The 11,893-nt window shown below is 39.7% G+C and overlaps 1 long non-coding RNA gene across 1 annotated transcript in view; it reads right to left on the bottom strand.

Annotated features, from left to right (window-relative positions):
- Positions 1-4,694: 4,694 nt before the first annotated feature.
- LOC133235232 (uncharacterized) overlaps positions 4,695-11,893 on the bottom strand; it is a 55,927-nt gene continuing 48,728 nt past the window's right edge. The window contains exon 3 of the long non-coding RNA XR_009732490.1: positions 4,695-6,291. This is a non-coding gene — a long non-coding RNA (uncharacterized LOC133235232). The remainder of the gene's footprint in view (positions 6,292-11,893) is intronic.

Raw genomic sequence — 11,893 nt, 5'->3', positions numbered from 1 at the left:
TCATACCTGAATGGTCTAGTGATTTTCCCTACTTTCTTCAATTTAAGTCCTATTTTGGCAATAAGGAGTTCATGATCTGAGCTGCAGTGAGCTCCTGGTCTTGTTTCTGCTGACTGTATAGAGCTTCTCCATCTTTGGCTGCAAAGAATATAATCAATCTGATTTTGGTATTGACCATCTGGTGATGTCCATGTGTTGAATCTTCTCTCGCATTGTTAGAAGAGGCTGTTTGCTATGACAAGTGTGTTGTCTTGGCAAAACTCTCTTAGCCTTTGCCCTACTTCATTCTGTACTCCAAGGCCAAATTTGCCTGTTATTCCAGGTGTTTCTTGACCTTACTTTTCCATTCCAGTTCCCTATAATGAAAAGGACATCTTTTGGGGCTGTTAGTTCTAGAAGGTCTTGTGGGTCATCATAGAACCGTTCAACTTCAGCTTCTTCAGCATTACTGATCAGGGCATACACTTGGATTACCATGATATTGAATGGTTTGCCTTGGAAACGAACAGAGATCATCCTGTTGTTTTTGAGATTACATCCAAGTACTGCATTTTGGACTCTCTTGTTGACTAGAAGGGCTACTGCATTTCTTCCAAGGTATTCTTGCCTACAGTAGTAGATATAATGGTCATCTAAGGTGAAGTCACCCATTCTAGTCCATTTTAGTTCGCTGATTCCTAAAATGTCGAATTCCTAAAATATTCACTCTTGCCATCTCCTGTTGACAGCTTCTGATTTGCCTTGATTCATGGACTTAACATTCCAGGTTCCTATGCAATATTGCTCTTTACACCATCAGACTTTGCTTCTACCACCAATCTCATCCACAACTGGGTGTTGATTTTGCTTTGGCTCTGTCTCTTCATTCTTTCTGGAGTTTTTTCTCCACTGATCTCCAATAGCATATTGGGCACCTACTGACCTGGGGAGTTCATCTTTCAGTGTCCTATCTTTTTGCCTTTCATACTGTTCATGGAGTTCTCAAGGCGAGAATACTGAAGTGGTTTGCCATTCCCTTCTCCCGTGGACCACATTTTGGTCCACATGACCAAAATGTCCACATGACCACAGTTCTGTAAGAGACCACAGAACTCTCCACCATGACCCATCTGTTTTGTGTGGCCCTACATGGCATGACTCACAGTTTCATTGAATTAGACAAGGCTGTGGTCCATGTGGTCAGATTGGTCAGTTTTCTGTGATTGTGGTTTTCAGCCTGTCTGCCCTCTGATGGAGAAGGATAAGAGGTTTATGGAAGCTTCCTGATGGGAGAGACTGAGGAGGAAACTGGGTCTTGTTCTGATGGTGGGGCCATGCCCAGTAAATCTTTAATCCAATTTTCTGTTGATGGGTGGGGCTGTGTTCCCTCCCTATTACTTACTTGGGGCAAAACTATGGTGGAGGTAATGAAGATAATGACCACCTCCTTCAAAAGGTCCCATGTTTGTACTGCTACACTCAGTGCCCCCAACCCTGCAGCAAGCCACCACCAACCCATGCCTCCACTGGAGACTCCTGGACACTCCCAGGCAAGTCTGGGTCAGTCTCTTGTGGGGTCACTGCTTCTTTCTCCTGGGTCCTGGTGTCCACAAGATTCTGCTTGTGCCCTCCAAGAGTCTATTTCCCAGTCCTGTGTTAGTTCTGGCAGCTCTTTGGTGGGATTAATGGTGACCTCCTCCAAGAGGGCTTATGCCATACCCAGGTCTGCTGCACCCAGAGCCCCTGCCCCTGCAGCAGTCCACTGTTGACCCGCACCTCCAGAGGAGATGCTCACACACAGTTCTGGCTCAGTCTCTGTGGGGTCTCTGGGTCCTGGTGCGCACAAGGTTTGTTTGAGCCCTCTGAGCGTCTCTGGCAGGAATTTGGTTTGATTCTAAATGTGAACTCACTCCCCCTACTATCTTGCTGGGGCTTCTCCTTTGCCCTTGGATGTGGGGCATCTCCTCAAAGTTGCTCCAACATCGTGCAGCTGCCACTCCGGCACCTACCATCTGGTGGGGCTTCTCTGACCTTGGATGTATCTCCTCATGGCCACTCCAGCACCATGCAGCTGCTACTCTAGTGCTGTCCAGCCATAGTGTTTTTACAACACTCAAAATTAATGATAAATAAAAAGGGTGGGGGAAACTTTTGGAAGTGATGGATTTGTTTATGGCAAAGATTGTCATGGTGGTTTCATGGATGTAATGTTGTTGTTTAGTTGCTAAGTAGTGTCCAACTCTACGTGACTCCATGGACTGTAGCCCACCAGCCTCCTCTGTCCATGGCATTTCCCAGGCAAGAATACTGGAGTGGGTTGCCATTTCTATCTCCAGGAGATATTCTCGACCAAGGGATCACACCTGCATCTCCTGCATTGGCAGGCGGATTCTTTACCCCTGAGCCACCAGTATACTTAATGCCAAAGACATTTAGATATATGCTGCTGCTGCTGCTGCTGCTAAGTTGCTTCAGTTGTGTCCAACTCTGTGTGACCCCATAGATGGCAGCGTACCAGGCTCCTCTGTCCCTGGGATTCTCCAGGCAAGAACACAAGTGGGTTGCCATTTCCTTCTCCAATGCATGAAAGTGAAAAGTGAAAGGGAAGTTGCTCAGTCACGTCCGACTCTTCACGACCCCATGGACTGTAGCCCACCAGGATCCTCCATCCATGGGATTTTCCAGGCAAGAGTACTGGAGTGGGGTGCCATTGCCTTCATATGTACAACTTTTTGTGTGTCAGTCATACCTCTCTTAAGTGGCTCTTAAATAAGTTTATTTATATATTTTCCACATTAATGCATTGAAGAATAAAACCCACAAATTTGCAATAGATGTCAAATAAGCTCTTGATATATCTCATACTCATTTGTGATAAAACTTGAGCAAACTGTGAATAGAGAAGAATTTCTTTAGTCTGATAAACAGTATGAAAACCTACAGCAAACATAATTCTTAACACTAAAACAGTAGAAGCATTACATTTCAGACTAGGAACAAGACAAAGATGCCAACTTTTACTGCTACTGTACAACACTGTACTGGAGACCCAGCAAGTACAGTAAGGAAAGAAGGAGATGCAAAGACTCTAAGAACTGGAAAGGAAGAAACCAAGCTCCCACTTTTTTTCTTTTTTTGGCATGTGATCATATATAAATAAATATATAAATAAGTGTATATAAATTAGTTAGTAGAATATAGCAAGGTGGATATAGTACTGTCAATCAAAATTTGCAGTTATATATAAGCAAAGAATTTTTAAAACACAGTTTTGGAAAGATAATGAACAATACTGAACAACAAAGAATGTACAGTATTTAGGAATAAATTCAACAGGAAGTGTGTAATTATAACACATTATTACTTTATCTGGGGATTCCCAGGTGGCACTAGTGGTAAAGAACCCAGCTGTCAATGCAGGAGACATACGAGATGAGGGTTTGATCCCTGGGTCAGGAAGATCCCCTGCAGGAGGGCATGGCAACCCACTTCAGTACTCTTGCCTGGAGAATCCCATGGACAGAGGAGCTTGCTGAGCTCCACAGGATTGCAAAGCAATGGACATGACTGAAGCAACTTATCATGCATGCATGCATTACTTGCATTACTTTATTGTAAAATATAAATAAATAATAATATGTAATCACTTTTATGATATGAAGGCTTAATATTATAAAAATGTTATTCTTTCAAGTTGATGTATAGATTATATAAAAGTCTCAACAGAGTTTTATAAAAGAGCTTTACAAGCTGATTTTCAATTTAAATGGAAGATCAAATGCCTGAGAACAACCAAGAGACTTCTGAAAAAAAAAAGAAAAGAGAAAGAATGTGATAGTATTAGCTCTATTAGATAAGAAGAACTATGACAAATTTATAATAATCAATAAAGAATAGCATGATAGGCAATTTGACCAGTGGAACATACCCAAAAGCCCAAAAGGAAACCCACACTTATGTGGCATTTTCGTATATAATGAAACTTTTGCAAAGTTATGAAGAAAAATGAACCTTTCAATAAATGGTACTGGAACAATTCATTATTCAAATAAACAAACAAAACAATAAAATGAGATTCCTATCTCATGCCCACAAATAAAATTAATACATGATGAATTTAAAGCTTAAATGTGAAGGCAAGTATTTACAATTTTAGATAAAAATATAGAGTTTTTTTTATAGCTTTAGAATTAAAGAAGTTATAATACAAAAATGGTTGACAATTGTATTAGTTTCTTGTGCTTGCTGTAATAAATTACTACAAAGCTGGTGGTTTACAATACAGAAATATATCCCCTCATGGTTTTGGAGACTACAGGTGCCTCTGCATTCTGAATGCCTTAGGAAAGAATTACTCCCTGACTCTTCCCAGCTTCTAGTCCTTACTGGAAGCCTTGGTCCAGTGACCTTATTTCAATGTCTGCCTCTGTTGTCATGCGATCTCCCCTGTGGCTGTTCTCTCTCTGTGTCCTCATTTCCCTTTTATAAGACATCAGTGATTGGATTTAGGGCTCACCCTAATCAAGTGTGACTTCATCTTAATGTGATTTTATTTGTAGATAAAGTCTACAAATTTCCAGATAAAGTCTCACTCACAGGTGCTGAGTGGACATGAATTTTGAGCGGGACACTATTCAAGTCAGTACAACTGTGCAGGAGAAGGTTGATAAATCTTTTAACTGTTTCCTATAAAGAGAATGAAAAGACACAGAAGCTATCAGTAATATATTTAATGGGTACTTTTATATGAATGTAATAACTATATAAACAGTTGATATGAATCAGTAAGCAAGACAAATAACCCAGTAGGAAAATTGGCCAGAGTCATGGATAAGCAGTTTTCAGGGAGGAAAACATATGTGGTAGATTACCTAAGAAAAATGTGCCAAAAGTGCTTAGTAAGCAGGGAAACACAAATTAATATCACAATAAAATATTATTTTACTTTCCCTAAATTATGAGTCTGACAATACCAGGTATTGGTAAGGATGGTGGCATAGCAAAAACCCATACATTAATATTGAAATTGTTCATAGAAGCATTATTTTTAATAGTGTACACATTAGAAGAAACCCAGTATTCACAGATAGGATAATTGAAAGATTGTGATATATTCGCTAAATGTACTATTATACAATAATAAAAAATAGATTAACTGTAGTTACATATGACAGCACAGTTGATGTTTCAATTAAGCAAAATTATTTGACACAGACATATATGATCAATCTCTTTAAAAAAGCAAGAGATTAATAAATATAAAATTCAAGAGAATGGTTACCTTCAGGGAGGAGGCATAAAGAGCACACAAAGATGTTGGCAATATTCTAGATTTTGGGTGGTAGATTTCTGTATTGATTTTATTAGACATCACAGGGTAGATGCATGTTATCAACAATATAAACAAAACAAAATTCATGTTTAAGGGTCATGGCATGGGAACACAGGTATATCCAACACTTTGAAACTAGTCTCATTTTAATTGCAGTATTGATAGATTAAGGATTTAAGCAGACAATAGAATATACTGGCAAATCCCTGGAGTCCACTGCCGATATAGGAATCCTGACCCTGCCATTGACTAGCAGCAAGATATTGGGAAAATTTCTTAATTTCTCTTTACTTCCATTTCATTCTCTTTTAAATGAGGAGAAAAATAGGCCTGGCTTTATAGTGTTGATGTGAAAAATATTTGAAAGAAAAAGGGTAAAGCATTCAGTTACTTGAACACATAGTAAGTGCCTAGTGAATATGACTTAAACAGATTTGGTCAGAGTTCTGAAATGAGCTCTCACACAGGTTCTCTGGCACCTGTGACATTGCTCTGAAAAGCCTTTGCCCTACGTAGCTGCTGTCCCCCTTTCCTGGGCTCCAGAATGAACACACAGGAGCCAACCCAGGATGAGAAGCCAAGCCCCAGTGGGCCTCATTCTAAGTCAGGGCTGCCTGAGTTCAACCAACATGCAGTTAGAGAAACTAAGAATAAACAATTGTTCTTAAGCCTATAAGTCTTAGAGCATTTTGTTTGCAAAAGTAATTAACTGATACATGAACTGCTATTATTGGTATTATTAATATTAAAGATTTCATAGCTAGTTGCTACAGAGTCTGCAAAGGTTGTCTCATTCGCATTAGTTGTGCCTAGTCAGGTTGGATTTAGTGCCTTGAAAGACTAAGAATTTTCCGTTTATATCTCAGGAAGCTGCCAGCAGCATGCATATCTTATTCCTGTTGACTTCGTCTTTCCTGTAGCCCCAGAATACATAGGTTTGAGTCAGCTTGGCTGCAGCACTCTGGCATCATCAAAAGGACCTGAGGACAAATGAGACGTGCTCTGTTTAGTTCAGTTAAAATTATCTCTATTATGAACATTGTCCTTTACTGTTAGAGCATCATTATACAGCCCATAAACTACCCAACACACTGTTTTATTGATCTGCACTGCAACCTGCCTGGTAGCCAGGGTCAAGATCATGTTGCCTCCTGCAGAATGAAGAGCCCTAATCTCAGAACCATTGTAGTGACTTGCCAAAGGCCACAAAACTTGTAAAGGATAACACTGGACTGAAATCTGCCACTTCTGATGCCAAGTACTGCCTCTCTTCTAATGTTTCACAGATACCTTTTAATACCTCCAATTTTCTTGCTTGAGAATATACACTTTTCTACAGAATGGGTCACCAACAGACTGGGTCACTCTCTTATGTCACAGTGATGCCATGGGAAGTGTGCTGACACACAGGTAGCAACAGTCTGTCATTCTGATGTCAGGCAAATACATGGATTGTAAAACTAGCTTCTGCAACTCTAGGTCTTTGTTGATTTCTCAAACTGTGTTTGGTTAGAAGATCTGGAGATGCGAGTGCAGATGAGACAGGAACAGATCTTTACCTGAAGTAATGTGGACATACCTGAGCTCATTAACTGGCCTGTGCATTAAATGGGACTGTAGAATCAATGCCCAAAGCCTTCTTTTCCTATGCTTATTTAGAAGTTAAGGTATCATGTGACATGAATTAAATAATGAATTTATCATATTTTCTTTAGGACTTTTGTACAAACAGAAACACAGTAATTGAGGCTTTCCAAGGATTGCCCCTGCTTAGAACATTATCAGACATCTTTGTGAATTCTTTTAAATAAGGTTGCAATATTTAAAATCATATGTCTTATTTTTAAGAAATAAGACTATATAAGAGTTTCTAAAAGTTTCTTGTTTTCTGAAAAGAACTGGGTTCTATGATACTTAGTGTAGTGATGAAGACCTGGGCATTTGACTGTCTAAATTGCAATCTCAATTCTACCACTTGCTGTTTGTGTGACTTTGGTGGTGGTGGTGGTGGTGGTTTTAGTCGCTAAGTCATGTCTGACTCTTGCAACTCCGTGGACTATAGCCCACCAGAGTCCTCTGTCCATGGGATTTCCCATGTAAGAATACTGGAGTGGTTGCTATTTTCTTCTCCAGGGGATCTTCACAACCCAGGGATTGAACCTGTGGACCCGTGTCTCCTGCACTGCAGTCGAATTCTTTACCTCTGAGCTACCAGGGAAACCCATGTGACTTTGGACAAGTTATTTAAGATCTCTTGCCCTCCGATTTCTCATCTATAATTTGAGGCAGCTAATAAGACCTTTATGGTAGATTTTGTGAAGATGATTCAACATAATGTGTATACACTGCCTAGAAAAATAACTAGCATTAGTGGGTCTTCAGTTCAGTTCAGTTCAGTTGCTCAGTCGTGTCCAACTCTTAGTGACCTCATGGACTGCAGCACTCCAGGCTTCCCTGTCCATCACCAACTCCCAGACTGAGTAGGTCTTCACGTGTTAGCAATTCATTACAAATTGCTCCTCAACCAGATATTAGCTGGGTATGGCCTTTGGCAAGAGATTTCACCTTTGTCAATCCCTTCATCTGAGCAGTATATGGTATGGATTGGTTTATATGAGGATTATGTGTTGGCTCAGAAATTGGACTTGAGTCAGAACTACTTAAGTTTCAGATTCCATGGGCAAGTAACAGGGTATCTCAAGGCTCTAGTGCCTTATGTTTTTAATGCTGGAAATAAGAGAATCTACCTCATAGAACTGTTCAGAAGATTAAATGAGAAAATCACTTAGACAAATGTCTCACACATGCCAATATTTTTAAAAATGGTAGCTATGCTACAATTATGAGGGAGTTGGAATAAAGAGCTAATGTCCATTATTTTTGTCTTTACTGGTCTGAGAGTGTTGCCCCTAAAAACCTCTAACAAGAATGTATTGGGTTGGCCAAAAAGTTAGTTTGGGTTTTTCCATAATAGCATGGGGAAAAACCAGAATGAACTTTTTGGCCAATCCAATATTAGAATCAAGCCATTGGCAGCTTTGTACTGTTAGTTGCCTGTCCCTGGATTTTTGGTTTCTGGCTCCTCTTAGCTTGGCTTGTACTTGGCTTTGGGCCCTCCCTCCCTAAAGAGGCGTGTTCAGGATTGAGCCAGAATTCATGCTCATGCATTGGGTCCCACAGCTCACAGCAGCTGTCAGTATGTTGCCTAGAATACCCTCTCCTTGAGAGCGTTCTTCTGAGTTGTCATCCACTGGTGGTTGGAATAGAAGATTCCCCTCAAAAGTCCCTTCCTCCTGAGTTAGATTCTACTTTACTGACAATTCTGCAATTCCATTTCTGTGCATCTTTTACTCTACTCCAGGCAGGTTCTATCCTCTCTGATCTTTTATCAGTACCTCAAATACTTCTGTCTTTCACTTTAGCCTGTAAAAATCCAGATCTTTCCACCTTTAAATGTCTGACTAGAAATCTTTCTTCCTTCACAGTTAATCTGAAATTCTCTTTTTTTATCTAAATTTATTACATTAAAAAAAAAAATCTAAACTTTCTACCATGGCCTCCTGTAAAGCTCTATCTGTTCTTGTCTGCCTCTCTGATGCCATATCCTGCTTCTCTTCAGTCAAATAAGCCCCTGTCTGTTCCTTTAGGACTTCAAGTTCGTTATCACCTTATCACTTTAGCACTTAACTGTTCAACTCTGCCTAGAAAGCTTTCTTCCAAAATATTTCCTGGTTGGATTTTTTTTTTTTTTTTTTTGGTCTCAAAGAGGTCTTTCCTGACCATCCAAGAAAAACAAAAGCAAAAAACTCATCCTTATTCCCATCACTCTTGTACAGTGGTTTTCAGCTGGGGAGGAATTTGCCACCCCACGCCCACCCCAGGGGATATGTGGCAATGTCTGGAGATTTTGTTGGTTGTTTTAACTGAGAAGGTGCTATTGGTATCTAGTGAATAGAAGCCAGAGATGCTACTAAACATCCTACAATGTTTACAATGTTTACATCACTCCCATAGTAAAAAATTATTTGACCCAATATGTCAGTAGGGCTGAAGTTGTAAAATTGCATCTAGGATGTTTATTTCCTTCAAGGAAGTTGACATTCTTTGAAACTATCTCATTCATTCATTCTTTTCTTAATTTGGTCTGTCTCCTGAATTAGGATGCAGGCTCCATGTGAGCAGGAATCTTGCCTGTCTTGGTCAGTGTTTCATCTCCTGTGTCTACCGTGGTGCCCAACACTTGGTAAAAGCTTTAAGTTTTAGTTGAATTACTAAATCAATCAGTCAAGAAGTTTCGGCAGAAACTTTTACTGTGCGTAGTACTTAACCACATTGAGTCATACATGGTGTGCGTTTGTATGTGTGTCTGTGTGATGGTTATTTGTGCACGTCCTTGGATTATATTGGGCTTCCCAGGTGGTACTAGTGGTAAAAAACCTGCCGCCAATGCAGGAGATATAAGAGATGTAGGTTCGAACCCTGGGTGGGGAATATCCCCTGGAGGAGGAAATGACAACCCTCTCCAGTATTCTTGCCTGGAGAATCCCATGGACAGAGGAGCCTGATGAGCTACAGTCCATTGGGTCACACAGAGTCGGACACGACTGAAGTGACTTAGCACAAACACACTTGGATTATATACTTGCTGGCAGGGATATGACCCCACAATAACTAGCATGATGAATAAACATATGATGGCTGAAATGAACTCCTTAGTAGGAAATACCCAATACCCATATTTTGCTTTTCCTTTGTGTTTAAAGATCTGTGTAGCAATCATCTATATTATAGGCTCGTGGTTTTCTTAACTGTGCTCTTCTGAGGGTCCTCTACACAGTGGTTCTTAGTACTTTTAATTCTGATTTTATCTTTAACTACCTAAAATATTAATAAAACCCAATATACACTTTCATAGTAACTGTGAATCAGTTTTAAACATTTTGAAATTCCAGGTTCACAAACCCTTTTTTTGTGCAGATTTTGAAATATCATCCCCATTCTCTGAAACATACACCCTTTTTCTATATGTAGGCGGTGCTTGAAAATCTTGAGAACATGTTATGATTAGGGATTGTTTAACTCTGCAAAGTGTCACTGAATTAAAATTCAGACGTGCACTTGTCTGCTCATTTAACACCAGGCAGGTAAGAACAGGCTCAATGAAAGGCCGGTGGTATCTCTGGCTTAGTTCTCCTCAGGGTAGAGCAGCACACAGTGAGGTGACAAGCATGTGTGTGGTGTGCACCGGCACTGTCCTGGTCTGGAAAGTGTCAGCAGTTTTTTAAGATCGATGGAATGTAGAACTGAACTTTACTTGTTGTCATGGAATTAGGGTACTGTATAATCCCTTTGTTCAAAAGAGAACCGGTGTATCCATGTGATGCTTATTGAAAACTGTGTCTCCATCGTTCCCACACTTCTGCAGTCTGTGTACACAGGAGATTAAACACATTCAAGATCATAGGGACCTGTGGACTTTTCCCTTCCCTCTGGAAAGGAGGTCAAGGAATTCAAGAAGATCATGTAGATATTAAGAATTTCTGATCAAGCTAGCTAATTGTGTTGATTAAAATTTTATATCTCTAGTAAGTCTTTTGCTTGTACAAAATGCACACCGTTCTTCCATTCTGATGGTGTAATTGCCTATTTTTTCATCTTGTACTCAACATTTTCTATTCTATGTATTTGGAAGTTGTGTTTTTAGGTTTATACTAGTTTAGAATTTTGTATCTTCTTAGTGAATTAAATTGCTATTGTGCTTAGTACCAAAATATTGCTATTTATAAGAGTTATTTTTGTCTTAAAGTCTATTTTGTCTAATATTATTACTTCTATACTCATTTTCTTTTAGTTAATATTTACCTGATAAATGGAGCTTCCCTGGTGGCTCAGTGGTAAAGAATCTACCTGCTGATGCAGGAGATGTGGGTTCAATCTCTGGGTCAGGAAGATCCCCTGGAGAAGGAAATGGCAACCCACTCCAGTATTCTTATCTGGAAAACCCCTTGGACAGAGGAGGGTCTGGCTATCATCCACAGGATTGCAAAGAATCATCTTTCAATTCCCCTAAGTCTTAAAATTTAGATCTATATCCTGGAAACAGCAGACAGCTGCTGGATTTTTTACTACCTGTATGACAATTCTGTATGTTGTCATCATGTTGATTTACTGCAGTCTTTTTTTCTTTTTTCTTTCTTCTCTTTATATTGATAATGGATTTTTCCTTAGTTCTCCTTTATGACTTTTTTTGTTTAAAAGGTCGATATTGTATGTCATTTAGTATTACCCAAGCCAAATTCACTATAGATGGTGATTGCAGCCATGAAATTAAAAGATGCTTACTCCTTGGAAGATAAGTTATGACCAACCTAGATAGCATATTCAAAAGCAGAGACATTACTTTGCCAACAAAGGTCTGTCTAGTCAAGGCTATGGTTTTTCCAGTGGTCATGTATGGATGTGAGAGTTGGACTGTGAAGAAAGCTGAGTGCCGAAGAATTGATGCTTTTGAACTGTGGTGTTGGAGAAGACTCTTGAGAGTCCCTTGGACTGCAAGGAGATCCAACCAGTCCATCCTAAAGG

This window comes from Bos javanicus, chromosome 22 (assembly GCF_032452875.1).
Source record: "Bos javanicus breed banteng chromosome 22, ARS-OSU_banteng_1.0, whole genome shotgun sequence".
Classification (NCBI taxonomy): Eukaryota; Metazoa; Chordata; class Mammalia; order Artiodactyla; family Bovidae; genus Bos; species Bos javanicus.
Note: the sequence above shows the minus strand (reverse complement) of the source record. Positions and strands in the feature narration are given on the sequence as shown.